The sequence below is a fragment of the Telopea speciosissima genome, chromosome 1, assembly GCF_018873765.1.
Source record: "Telopea speciosissima isolate NSW1024214 ecotype Mountain lineage chromosome 1, Tspe_v1, whole genome shotgun sequence".
Classification (NCBI taxonomy): Eukaryota; Viridiplantae; Streptophyta; class Magnoliopsida; order Proteales; family Proteaceae; genus Telopea; species Telopea speciosissima.
In genome coordinates, this window is record NC_057916.1 from 28,967,888 (window position 1) to 28,981,584 (window position 13,697).

The following is a 13,697-nucleotide window of genomic DNA, read 5'->3' on the forward strand; positions in this document are numbered from 1 at the left end:
TGTTACAAGAAGTACAATTCCTCCACTCGTTCCTTTGCAACCTAGGAGAGAAGCAAGCTACTTTTCTTTGATACACTTTCCCTTGCGGGGAAGAGAACGAAAATACGTTGTAGATGGTGGTCATGGTAGGTTTGGTGTTGTTTTTGAAATCATCCATCAACAGGTTTGATGGATTTTTTTTAAGCTAAAAAGATTTGGGTTAGGGGTGTAAGTCTGGCCTTATCGGCCTGAACCCGTGCTAGCCCGCTCTGAGCCGAACAGGGCCTGGATTGGATTTTCCAACCCTGAGGGCAGGTTAGGGTTGAAATTTTCAGACCCTGGGTCAGGATTCGGCTGGGCTAGGGTTGAGGCCCCGAGCTAAGCCCAATCCAGTTCAGCCCATCCCTGTGTTTTGTTATCCTTTACAATTTATTGTTTACATTTTGCAATTTTTGTTTTATATCTAATTATCTATTGATTTACCAGAAAATGGGTAATTATCTATTGAACAAAAATACTTAGAATTTTTAGATTAGGCAAAGTTTTTTAACCCAAAGAAAAGTCTAATAGTCAATTGAGTATGAAACAAACCAATATCCAATCACATGTCTCTCATTTTTTTAATGCATCGAATGACATAAATGGCAAAAAAGCAGGGCAAGTCAAAGCCAACCAAGCCCTAGCAAAAATCAGGGTTAATTAGGGCTAACCCGGGCCTAGCCTGGCCCAATCAGAGTTAATCAGGACCGGGCTGGGGTGGGTTGAGCCCGACAGGGTTGGGTCTGGGCTGAGATATCTCAACCCGACATAGGGCTGGGTTGGGTTTGGGTTGAGCAAAGAGGACTCAGGATTGGGCTAAGGTTTTAAAAAAATAGGCCCAACTCGGACCTATTTCACCCCTAGTTTTGGGTGGAAGTTGGAGTAGTAGGGGACAAACGAAAAACATGGGAATGAAGAGGGAAGGGAAAAGAAAAAAAACGAAAAAGAGGAATTAAACTTGAAGTCTCACCCAAAAAATCCTTGACGAGAATAGAAGTGACGAAGCAGAGTCACAATTGGAAAAGAAGAGGACAATTATAAAGAGAAAAAAAAAAAATTTTAAAAAAAAGAGGAAACTAAAGTTGGTAGTAGAAGAATGGTGGAGTTGTGGGAGCCAGTGTGCATGAACTGTTCTGCCCCTTGAGGTATTCTTCGTTCTGCCCCTTGAGGTATTCTTCACAAAAGAGGCAATAAATTTCCTACCTATCAGTCCTCTTGAAGGTGATCAACAAGGTTCTACAAGCATCCAAATTGGTAACATATTTTTTTTGGTCATGTTTTAGAAAATCTCATTGTCGCTCAAAGTTTTTGATATTCTTATGAAAACTTTTAAATAGGGGCTAAGTAGATTTATGAATATTGATGATCCCTGTCCCTTAAGTCATCTGGAAAGAGAAACTGAATAACATATCTTTCTTTCTTATTCTTTTTCTAATTCATGCTTTTGGGCAGCCGGATGGTTGGGGTTAAGATTGGACTACCTCAATAGTTCTTCAATATTGGATGTTCTAATGAACTTTGTGCAATCCTCCATACTATCTAAAACTAGCTTAGTGCTGGATATTTCTTTCCATCGTTGTGATTACTTGTTATTCTTATGGATTAAGAGAAACTAATGTGTGTGTTCTATGTCCACTCCTAATCCAAATAATATCATGAGGATGTTACCCAATGGGTCAAAGACTTGAATCTTTTTTGTTTCCCTTCATATGCTCCTTTGAATATCTCAGATGTGAGGCACTTTAGCCTAATTGAGCACTTGGGTCTTTTTCCATATAACGTTTGTATTTCACTGTATGTTGGGAATGTTTATATAATTAACTCTGGCGAGGCTGGTTGGGCATCAATCTGTGTTGTTAATACGAATTTTCAATGTTTGGCCAACCTTAAATTTTGGATTTCCAGGGAACGAACAGGAATCAAAGGCCAGAGATGCTCGAAGGTTTGCAAAAAACTCAACAATTAGGACTCATCAACGTAATCGTTTGGACTGATAGTGATAAGTTAGTGGAGTTACTACACCAAGACTTGGATCAATGGCCATTCTCTTTTGTTAGATATTAATGTTAGAACAATCAATGGGTTTTGTCAAACCCGAATCCATCCCCATACAGAGATCTAGAACACGATTGAATCAAAAGAACAGGGAAAATAAGACGTACCTGGCACCCACGTATGTTGGTGATGAACAAATAAGAACGCACCCAATAGTAACAACGATCCGTCAGATAATGAATGCAAGTCCTCGAATGATCATGGACAACCGCGAAGGGGATCTTCTACAGTCTCCTAGACTCTCCCATAGAGTTCCCTTTCTTGTGGAGAAAAGAGAAAAGAGAATAGTAACTGCAGGGACCTCTCATCATTTGTATTTATAATACTCCCCAAACCCTAACCCACTTCCACAATGGGTAAGGCCGGTCCGATCCATCTCAATAAAATAGTAACAAGCCACGTCAGCCCTTGTATTTTTTTATCCCCATCAATGATCGACCCGATAATTAATTAAGCCCACACGTCGCATTTGGAAAATTCCTAACAATTAAGTCTATGTTTGTTCACTTTACGACAATAGATATTGTGAAACAGGTAAGCTCAGTACTGTTACTAGTTCATTGGCTCGTTGTAAGCGTATGGTTAGACATGTAGGTGTAAATGAGTTGGCTTTACTTGCTTAATATTATTTTGGTTTTATTTCACCAAAAAAAAATTATCGAATTTGCAAATTGAAAATTTTTGAATAACAACCGAGGGAATTCAATCATAAAGAACTGCAAGAATCTTGTCTACATCCCTTATTATACTCAAATTGAAGGTCCAAATTAACTCTTAGGAGTCCCATCTTTTTTTTTTTAGGTAAAGAGGAGTCCCATAAAACCACCAAAAGATCATTCTTCATCATGGGTAAAGGAAAACTCAGTTCAAAATATACAATAATTAAGGCCATACATCTCATGGTGATAAAAAGCCCTCTTTTGGTTGTGGCGGAGAATCAATACACTGTTAATGAGTATTGGTATCTTATGCACTAAGCCAATAAATGCAATAGAAATAATACATTATAACTCATATAAAAAAGATCTACATGATCAAGAAAAAAGGAAAATATAACAAGACGTATGCACTACCAATCGCATACACGTCATTTTCCCTTTGGTTATTAGAAGGAACACAATAGATTGGGTTTATATGACAAACTAACTCAAGTTATTCAATTGAAGTGAGATATAATAAGCTACAAATTAGTGTATATATCTTAATTTACATGGACATATATAATCAGTTCTCTTAAATATTCCAAACTGATGGATTTTCTATTGGAAGTTGTATCTTAGTAATGTAAATCATGGGTCACTCTATCACAGCCTTTATTATTCTTTATCTAAAGCCATGTGTTCAATCACCAATAAATAATTTAGTTGGATTTTTTACTTTTCCAAGCAACCCCATTTCTACCCCATTTCATTTCTCTCCAATTCTTTAAAACACGTAACGTTTTTATGTTGTTACTAACATCAAAATAAGGTCCCACCAAAAAAAAATTTTGTTTTACGCATTTTACATTTATGATTTCTATGATTTGTGAGAACTAGATGAATGGGTGTCCTACAATGGCTAAAAATCTACCATAGATTTTTTAGTCACTGAAACCAATGGGGCCAATGATTGGTTACACATGATCTCTTGTTTTTTTCCCTCTGTTTTTTAATGTGAAATGGTGCATACTTTTGTCTGACATTGACTTTACCTGAACTGACCTGACCTGCACATATGAATTAGGTGCCAACATGTGTCCCATCTGCTACCTTTAAAAGGGTGAATAGAAGTATTTAAAAGATCATGTGTAAGTATGTGCAGATGATCGTACATGTGACCAGGTAATTACTTTTTTTTTTTTTTTTTTTACTTTTTGATCCTATTAATACCTCTCATCTCCTTGTAAATAGCACAAATTGAATAAATGGTTATCTCTCACACGTACATGCAAAGGAATTGGATTCATTGAACTCCTCACAATGATCATGTTTTTTCACAGTTTCTACCCATGGTTTTAAAATTTACGTCAAAATTGTTGATTTAGTTTATATGACTCGATTAAACCTAATTTTGTACATATTGAGTCCAAATGAATTAGGTTAAGTCAAGCGAGTCCAACTAATTTTGATCGAGTGCTATTGGTACTGTACATCCAATTGATACTTGATCGATTCTAAAGCAATTCAAATCAGAATCGATGGAGATCATACTAATTTTTTATGTTTAAAATTTTTTGAGAATAAGATAAAGGTTAATTAAAAGAGGAGAAAAAGAACGTTGCTTCTTCACATGGCCACTATGTCAACGATTGGGCTTATGGCAACATGCATGGGCATCGACCAACGAGGATGGGATGGTCTTTTTACTCGCCCATATGAGAGGGCGTAGGGGGAACCACGCAACATTAATTCTCCCTTAAAAGAATGTCATTTAGATAGTCCCTTTTATATTACTTGTGTCCATTTTGACATAGGAATAGATATGATAAATTCACATTAAGTTAATATCTCTAGAATAGCTAAGCTCATGCGTAGTCATTTTTTATAATTGCTCTCTTCTTTTCCTATTGAGATTTTTGCTTCCTCTACATCTATTTTCTTCAATTTTTATTTTTTTTTGGGTAAGACCTCAACTTTAATTCCTTCTTTTTTTTATTGGGTGAAGAGATTAATTCCTCTTTTTGTTTTTTTATTTCCCCATCCTCCTTCCCATGCTTTTCATGTGTTCTACTACTTCAACTTGGAATAGTATTTTGCACATCATTCCCAGTTGGAAAGTGGGCATAGGAAACCTCAATTGATATTTTGGAAGGATCCATGGTTACCGGATAGATCGAGTTTCTATGTAGACTCTAGCAAAGTTAATTCTCTTTTCTCTCAATCCATTGTATCAAAGATCCTGTCCATCCCCTTAATTGATACTTGGCATAAAGATTTCTTATTCTACCCTTTTAGTAAAAAGGGTATTCTCCACAAAAAGGGCAACAAATTCCAACCTGTCACTCCTTCTCTTCAAGGTGATCAACAAAGTTTTGCGGGCATCCATATTGGTAACAGATTTTTTTTTGTCATGCTTTTGGAAGTCTCATTGTCACCCAAAGTTTTTGATATTCTTATGGAAACTTTCAAATGGGGGTTTATCTACTAAAGCTTGGCTAAGTAGATTTATGAATATTGATGATCTCTATCCCTTCTCTCATATGGAAAGAGTAATTGAATGGCACCTCTTTCTTTCCTATGATTTTTCTAAAGGCATTTGGGTAGCCAAAGGGCTGGGGTTAAGAACGGAATACCCTACGGTTATTCAATATTGGATGTTCTAATGAACATTATGCAACCCTCCATACTATCTAAAACTCATCGTTGGACTTTTCTTTCCATCATTGTGGTTACCTGTTATTTCTTATGGATTGAAGAAACTGATGTGTGTGTTCTATGTCCTCTCCTAATCCAAATAATATCATGAGGAATGTTATGCAATTGGTCAAAGACTTGAATCTTTTTTGTTTCCCTTTATATGCTCCTTTGCTTATCTTGGAACCGGGGCACTTTAGCCTAACTAAGAACCTGGGTCTACTTCCACCTAATGCTTGTATTTTATTATGTGTTAGGAATATTGATATTAACTCTGGCAAGGTTAGTTGGACGTCAATGTGTGTTGTTAATAGAATTTTTCAATGTGCAACGTTAAATTTTGAAATTTCAGGGAACGAATAGGAATCAAAGGTTAGAGGCGTGCTTGAAGGTTTGCAAAAAGCTCGATAGTAATGACTCACCAGTGTCACCGTTTGGACTGATAGTAGGGGTGTAAGTTTGGTCCTGTCGACAGCCTTGACCCGTCCTGAGCCCAAACAGGGTATGGGCTTGATTTTTCAACCATGAGGGGGTGGTAGGCCTGAAGTCAAGGTCGGGCTGGGCCAGGGTTGAGGCCTCGGGCTAAGCCCAACCTGGTGTTAAGTTATGTTTTATAATTTATTGATTACATTTTGCGAAAGTATTTAAAATTTTAACATTGGGCTAAGTGTTTTAACCCAAAGTAAAGTCTAATAGCCAATTGAGTATGAACCAAACCAATAGCCAATCACATGAGATTGGTCAATCAGGGTTAACTAGGCCCTAGTAAAAATCAGGGTCAATTAGGGCCAGGCTGAGCCCAATAGGGTTGAGTCTGGGCTGAGATGTCTCAACCCAACCTAAGGCCGGGTTGGGCTTGGTTGAGCTAAGAGGACTCAGGTTGGACTAGGGTTTTAAAAAACCCAGCCCAACCCTGTCCATTTTCACCCCTAACTGGTAGTTATAAGTTAGTGGAATTACTACACCAAGACTTGGATCAAACCACCAAAATTTCTATTGGTGCATGAAGGTAAACTCAGTTCAAAATATTTAATAACTGTGTCAAGAGAAAAAAGCTAGCCATACATCTCATTGTGAAAACCCTTCTTTTGACTATGGTGGAGAATCGATACATTGTTGGTCTGTGTATTGGCATCTTGCACACCAATCTGGTGAACATGTGAGAAAGAGTACATTATGATTCATATAAACAAAAGGTCCACATGGTCAAGCAAGAAAGAGAATCTAAGAGGACGTATGCACCACAAATCCCATGCATATCATTTTCCCTTTGGTTATTGATAGGAACACAATAGATTGGTTTTAGGGAAAATTACATGATTAGCTACTTTTGGGTTTTCATTTACAAAACTGTCCACCCTATGTTTGAGTTAACAAAAATAGACAAAAACAAATTGATGTTTACAAAACTGGACAAAATAGAAAAAATGTCTAAAAAAGTAAGTGTGGGAGGGAGAGATGGATCATTATCACCTCCAATTTTGACACCCTCCAATTCCCTACAATCCCTCACATAGGAGCTGAAATGACCACCTACCCACTGCCTAAACACACTGCCCAAGGTGGGGTAGGGTGGTCATTTAAGCTCCTATGTTAGAGATTAGAGGGAATTGAAGGGGTGTTAGAATTGGAGGAGATAAAAATTAACTTGTTTTTGTCTATTTTTATTAATTCAAATATATGGTGGATAGTTTTGTAAATGAAAACCCAAAAGTAGCTGATCATGTAATTTTCCCTCAGTTTTATATGTCAAACTAACTCAAGCTATCTAATTAAAGTGAGAAATACTAAGCTACAGATTAGTGTATCTTTACATTGATCTAAATCATCAGTTTCTTTTAAATATTCCAAACTGATGGTTTTTCTACTGGACGCTGTATCTTTACATGTGGATCATGTGTCACACTCTATCACAACCCTTATTATTCTTTTTCTACTTATTCAAATGTTCAAAACACCAATAAAGTAATTAATTGAATTTTGAACTTTGTCAAGCCGTTATATTCCTCTCCCAATTCATTTCTCTCCAATTCTTTAAAACACGTGTGACATCGAAGATAGGTCCCATCAAAAAAACTTTTTTGCTTTTGACTTTACATATCTGATTTACTATGGCTCAAAATCCACTATGGAATCTTTACCCACTGAAACCAACGGAGGCAATGATTAGTTAAACATGATCTCTCATTTTCTTCTTTCCTTTTTTTTTTTTTAAATATGAAAACACACTTTTCATGACATGAGTTGAGTTCCTGCGCATGTACAACACCTGCACATATGGATTAGGTGCCAATATTTATCCTATCTGATACCATTGAAAGGGTGTGACTACAGACTATTTATGGAAGCAGAAAAAGGACAGATGTTGACACCTACACGTATGCAAAGGAACTAAACTCCTCCCAATGATCATGTTTTCCACATTTTTTGTTAGGAGTGCAATAGGATCAGGTTGGGTCAGGTTTTTTAAAACCCAAACTCAATCCCTGAGTCTCCTTAGTTGGGCCTAGGCTCAACTCGACCTTGACTCAGGGTCTGACAAATGCAACCTTAAGCCGCCCTTAGGGTTGGGTCGGGCTTACCCTAATTCTTCATATATAGTATATTATATAACAAAATATGTATGACATTTAATATATATATATATATATATATATTAGTGGTTGAGCTGGACTCAACCTAAGACCTCAACCCTAGACCAACCCAACCTTGAATCAAGGCCACAAATTTCCAGCCATGACCTGCCCTCAGGACTAGGTATCTCAGCCCAAGCCCTGTTCGGGTTCAAGGCAGGCTATGGCGGGTTCGGGCCGACAGAGCCAAACTTGCACCCCTACTTTCTACTCATGTTTTTAAAATTTTCATCAGAATTGCTGAATCAGTTGATTTGACTTGGATTCGACTGGATGTGATTTCGATTAAACCTATTTCTGTATAGGGGAAAAAGAATGCTACCTGGTCGTGTGGCCTTATGGTTCCTATGCCTAGACATAGAAGTATGTGAAAGTACCATGCTGCCCCCCCCCCCCATGGAAAGGCCGAAATCCCACTCAGAGTGATGTTTGTGCACGTGCTCCCATTGGCCAGCACGGACGTGCAGACTTTGAAGGCCTAAGTAGTGATCAATTACCCTTTTGTGATTGAGTCAAACCCTGTTAGGCTAAGTCAATGTGAGTCTGATCGATTTTGACGAGATCGGATCATCCTTGTACAAGTACCGCCCAAGGCCCTCCAAGGCAACTCATGTGAGTGGCCCCTACAGGGCCTTGGACGGTACTTGTACAAGGACACGATCCACGCTCGATTTTTACCACGTCCAACAAATACTCAACTGTATCCAACTGATATTTGATTGATTCTAGAACAATTCAAACCAGAATCGATGGAGAATTTTTTTTTTAAACCTTGTGCTACCTGTTAAGAATCTTGCAAAGGATCATTGACTATTTTTGTTTTTCTTTTGGTAAACAAGGATCAGTATCATACCATTGTACATGTATAAAATAGAGTATATCTTTGTCCTGGTTTATTAATTTAAAATTAAATAACGGTTTTAATTATGGTCTATGAGCACATGGCTTAAAATAATGAATCTCAACCGGCACAAGTGTACTTTTCTTTGATTGCATGAACTAGTAAATAATAATTCATCATCAATCATAATAATTATTAGGGAAAGAGAACGTTACCTGGTTGTAGGGCTGTAAACGGATCGGATTCGGTTCGGATAGTGTTATATCTGCATCCGCATCTGATTAGCTATTGGACGGATTCGGATAGTGCTAAACGGATACGGATCAGATATTTTATCCGTTTACATGTAAATATAGCTTTTTGGATAACTATAGCCTGTCCATATCCACATCCGTTTAGCTTTCAGACGGATTCGGATAGTACTAAACGAATACGGACACAGATACGAAAATGGATTTCGGCTATTCATTTACACCCCTACCTGGTTGCGTGTGGCGTGCAACTCCTACTCCTAAACACAGGGTCACACACCTTTGGGGATTTCTACTTTTCCATAGGGGTGCGGTGGTCATTTCGCGTGGCCACTACACCAACTATTGGGTCAATGGAAACATGTGCATGGGCATCAACCAGTAAGGGTGGAATGATCTTTCTGCATGTCCATGTGAGAGGATGCAGGGGGATCAAGGGATGCCACCAAACAATATTCTTTCTCCCATTATTTTATTATTGAAATAGATTAAAAAAAAAACGATGCTTGGTTGTGTGTCTATTATCTTCAAACATAGAAGTCTGCAAAATTACTGTTCTGCCTCCCATCAAATAAAATAAAAAATTCATATTTATATTGATGCCTTTGCGTGCACTCTCATTAACCCACACACTAATGCAAGAGCCCTACATGTATTGTCACTAGCTCTTGTGGTGCAGGGACCATGCAACTAGACAACAAACATCTCTTTGTCTCATATGAGATTATGAGCTGAGCATATTACATTCACTAAAACAAATAAAACATGATAATACAATGGGTTAAGCAACTTTTTTTTTTTTTTTTTTGGATAAGAAAACAATTTTTTTTTTTAAAGAGCAAAACTTTATTCATTAAAACAATCATTGTATGATTATGATTTTGAATTGTCTTGAATTTGATGAGAGACATAGAAACGTAAATCAATCATTGTATCAACCTGAATTTGAGAAAGAGAGATATACACATAAAACAATCATTGTATCATCATGAATTTTGATTCATTTGATTTTTATTTTTATTTTTTTTTTGATATTTTCTTGACATCCAAACGTAGCCTGAACAGATTAAAGATTTGCCTGTATAGACTTACCTACTACCTGCAAGCCTAATAGGAAGTCATTTGTTTTTTTGACCTCTTCTTGACATCCAAACGTAGCCTAAGCAGATTAAAGAGTTGCCTCTATAGACTTACCTACTACCTGCAAGCCTAATATTCCTATCTATAAACAGATCGCATTTAAAGCACTTCCCATGGTACGGTATGATGATATAACTGCTGTCAATGAATAAAACTTTGTTCTTAAAAAAGGGAAATTTGTTGTTCTAGAAAAAGTTCTCTCTAGGGAATACAATTTGGATCCTCTACGATCAGGCCACATCTGGGCATCTGGGCAGGGTGCACGGGCGGTCATTTCGTCCCTATCTGAGTGTGGATCGCACCATGGCTGCTATCTGCCCGATCATAGAGGATTAGAATCCAGGGGAGTGTGCATTCAGGATCAAGATACAAAGAAGTGAAATGATTACCCCACCACATGAAAGGTGGTACCGACTATCCTGTTGATGTCATCGAACTCGAACGCACTCTCATTGGCCTACGCATCTACAAGAGCCACGCTCTCTCACAAAAAACTCTTGCTTGTAATCATATCTCAACTCCAACGGTCCCACCTGATTTTTTTTAATGGTTTGTCTCTTTGTAACCAAATAGGAATTTGTATCCTTACTTCACCTGCCCTTTTATGTATAGGGATTTTTTTACTATTTTAGTAGAATACTTTCTTTTTTTTTTTTTTAAATGAAGATAAATGATGTCATTTCTTATGTATATTTGAAAAAACATGTAAGAAATTTACAAATTTTTATAATGACATAATCACAAATCAATTTCAAAATATTTTTAAAAACCTTTTTTTCTTTATCCCTAAAGTTCTTTGAGAATAAGATAAGGGCTAATTAAAAGAAGAGAACAAGAACGTTGCTTTGTTGTGCGGTCACTACGTCAGCAGCTAGGCCAATGGCAGCACACATGGGCATCAACCAACGGGGACGTGATGGTTTTTTTGTGCACCCATATGAGAGGGTGTAGGAGGCACAACTAAGCAGTGTTCTATCTCCCTTAAAAGAATATAAAGTTCTATACTCTTCGTGAGTTTGCCCAACAAGTTTAGGACAATGTGCTTTGGTCTCAGAGTCCTAGGTTCAAGTCCCCACGAAGTCCATCGATTTGGAATAGTATTTTGCAAATCATTCCTAATTTACAAATGTTGTTCCACTTGGAAAGTGGGCATAGGAGCCCCAATTGATAATTGGAAGGATCCATTGTTACCAAATAAATCTGGTTTCTATGCAGACTCTAGTAGACAAAATCATCCCATTTCTATAACTAAAGTTTCAGACTTAATTATAGGTACGAACTAGAACATCCCCCTAGTTAATTCTCTTTTCTCTCAATCTATTTTATCAAAATCTTATCCATCCCCTTTAACTGATACTTGGCATGAAGATTTCTTATTTTGTTCCTTAAGTAAAAATGATATTCCCCACAAAAGGGGCTACAAATTTCCTACCTATCACTCCTTTTCTTCAAGGTGTTCAACAAAGTTCTGCGGGCATCTAGATTGGTAACTGATTTTTTTGGTCATGTTTTTGGAAATCTCACTGTCACCCAAAGTTTTTGATATTCTTATGTAAACTTTTAAACTGGGATTTATCTTCTAAAGCTCGGCTAAGTAGATTTATGAATATTGATGATCTCTGTCCCTTCTGTCATCTACAAAGAGAAACTGAATGACACCTCTTTATTTTCTATGCTTTTTCTAAACGCATTTGAGCAGCCGGATGGCTATGGGGTTAAGAATGGAATACCTCCACAGATCTTCAATATTGGATATTCTAATGAACTTTGTGCAACTTTCCATACTGTCTAAAACTCATCGTTGGGCTTTTCTTTCCATCTTTGTGGTTCTGTTATTTTCTTATGGATTGAAAGAAACTTATGTGTGTAGATACCTCATTTTATCACCTTGGAGGCCACTCTGACGATGATGAGTATCCCTTAAGGCTAAGAGACTTTGTATCTATGGATTTAGGAGGTTTTTCATGCTCCCTAACAAGTCCACCAAATCGTCCATGTAAAATAACCAAAATACTCTTGAAGAGAAAAACATGATAATAAGTGGTTATTAATCCTGGAAATATGCCGAGATGCCCGAATGACGGAATATTTCACCATACCCAAATATAGTACGAAAATGAACTCATTTGCCCTTTTATTGGGAGAAGATTCTATTTTTGACAAACGAGACTCACTGAAGGTAATCCATACTGGCCAGTTCTATCCTCGATTTTCATATCAAAATGTAGTATGTGGAATAAGGAGAAAAATGGCTTTTGAATCACTCGATTTGGACATACGGATCAAAAGTTATGAGCATTTGAATATTCCAAACTAACCCTAGGTAGGCTAGACCCAGCCCAGTTCACTTTGGAACCGGCCTAAACAGCCTAATAAAGATCCAATCGACACTCAAATATGAGGTCGACAGTAATAGGCTCTGGGTCGACATTGAGCCACCTTCTGTTGACATTGACCCTACCCCCTTTCAATGTCTAACATGGCCATTTGAGTGTATATCCACATTCGACATTCAGACATGTCTTCACCAACACTGAACAGCCCCGAGTAGACATTGAGCCTTGTTCATCGATAGCATGTCAATGTCGACTGAATCCCTATTCAATGTCGATCCTGTGTAAATTCGGGACATCAAATCTTGTCATATTTTGCTCTAATTTCACTTTCATTTTTGACCAAGTCTTATTTTGGCAACTTGGATCCATATATTGGCACTCTTAGGCCTCAAAAAACATATCTTTGGTAAAAAAAAACACTTGCTAGAACCTCATTGACCAAAATTGTTGGCAAAACCTACACCATTGATGCAAAATCACTTGGGGAAATTCCTCATGGACAATTCGGATTAATTCAATGATCCATAGACTTGTTTAAGAGCATGTACAATCCACTAAATCTATAAATACACTGCCTCCCACGTTGAGGGAGATCCTTCTCTAGTTTCTCCAGATCGTAACTTGAATACACTTCTCTATATAGTAAGACCGGCTTGACTGGGTGGACTAGGGTGCCTAATACCTTCCCCAGACCGTAACTTGACCCATATCTGGACCAATAGATCGATCAGTCCCCAATGGGCATTACAGGAGTTAACTTTACATTATGGGTCCTAGACACTCCTATCTTCACCGTGGGTGCATGGAGGAAAACTCAGTTCAAAATATTTAATAACTAAGGCCATACACCTCTTTGTGTAGAAAAACATTTCATGGTGAAAACCCTTCTTTTTGGTTATATCGGAAAATCGATAAATTGTTGGTGTGTATTGGCGTATTGCACACTAAGACGGTGAACATAGGAGAGAGATTACATCATGATTCGTATAAAGAGAGTCCACATGGTCAAGAAAAAAAGAGAATGTCAAAAAATGTAAGTGAATGTATGCACCACCGGTCGCGTGCACGTCATTTTCCCTTTAGTCATT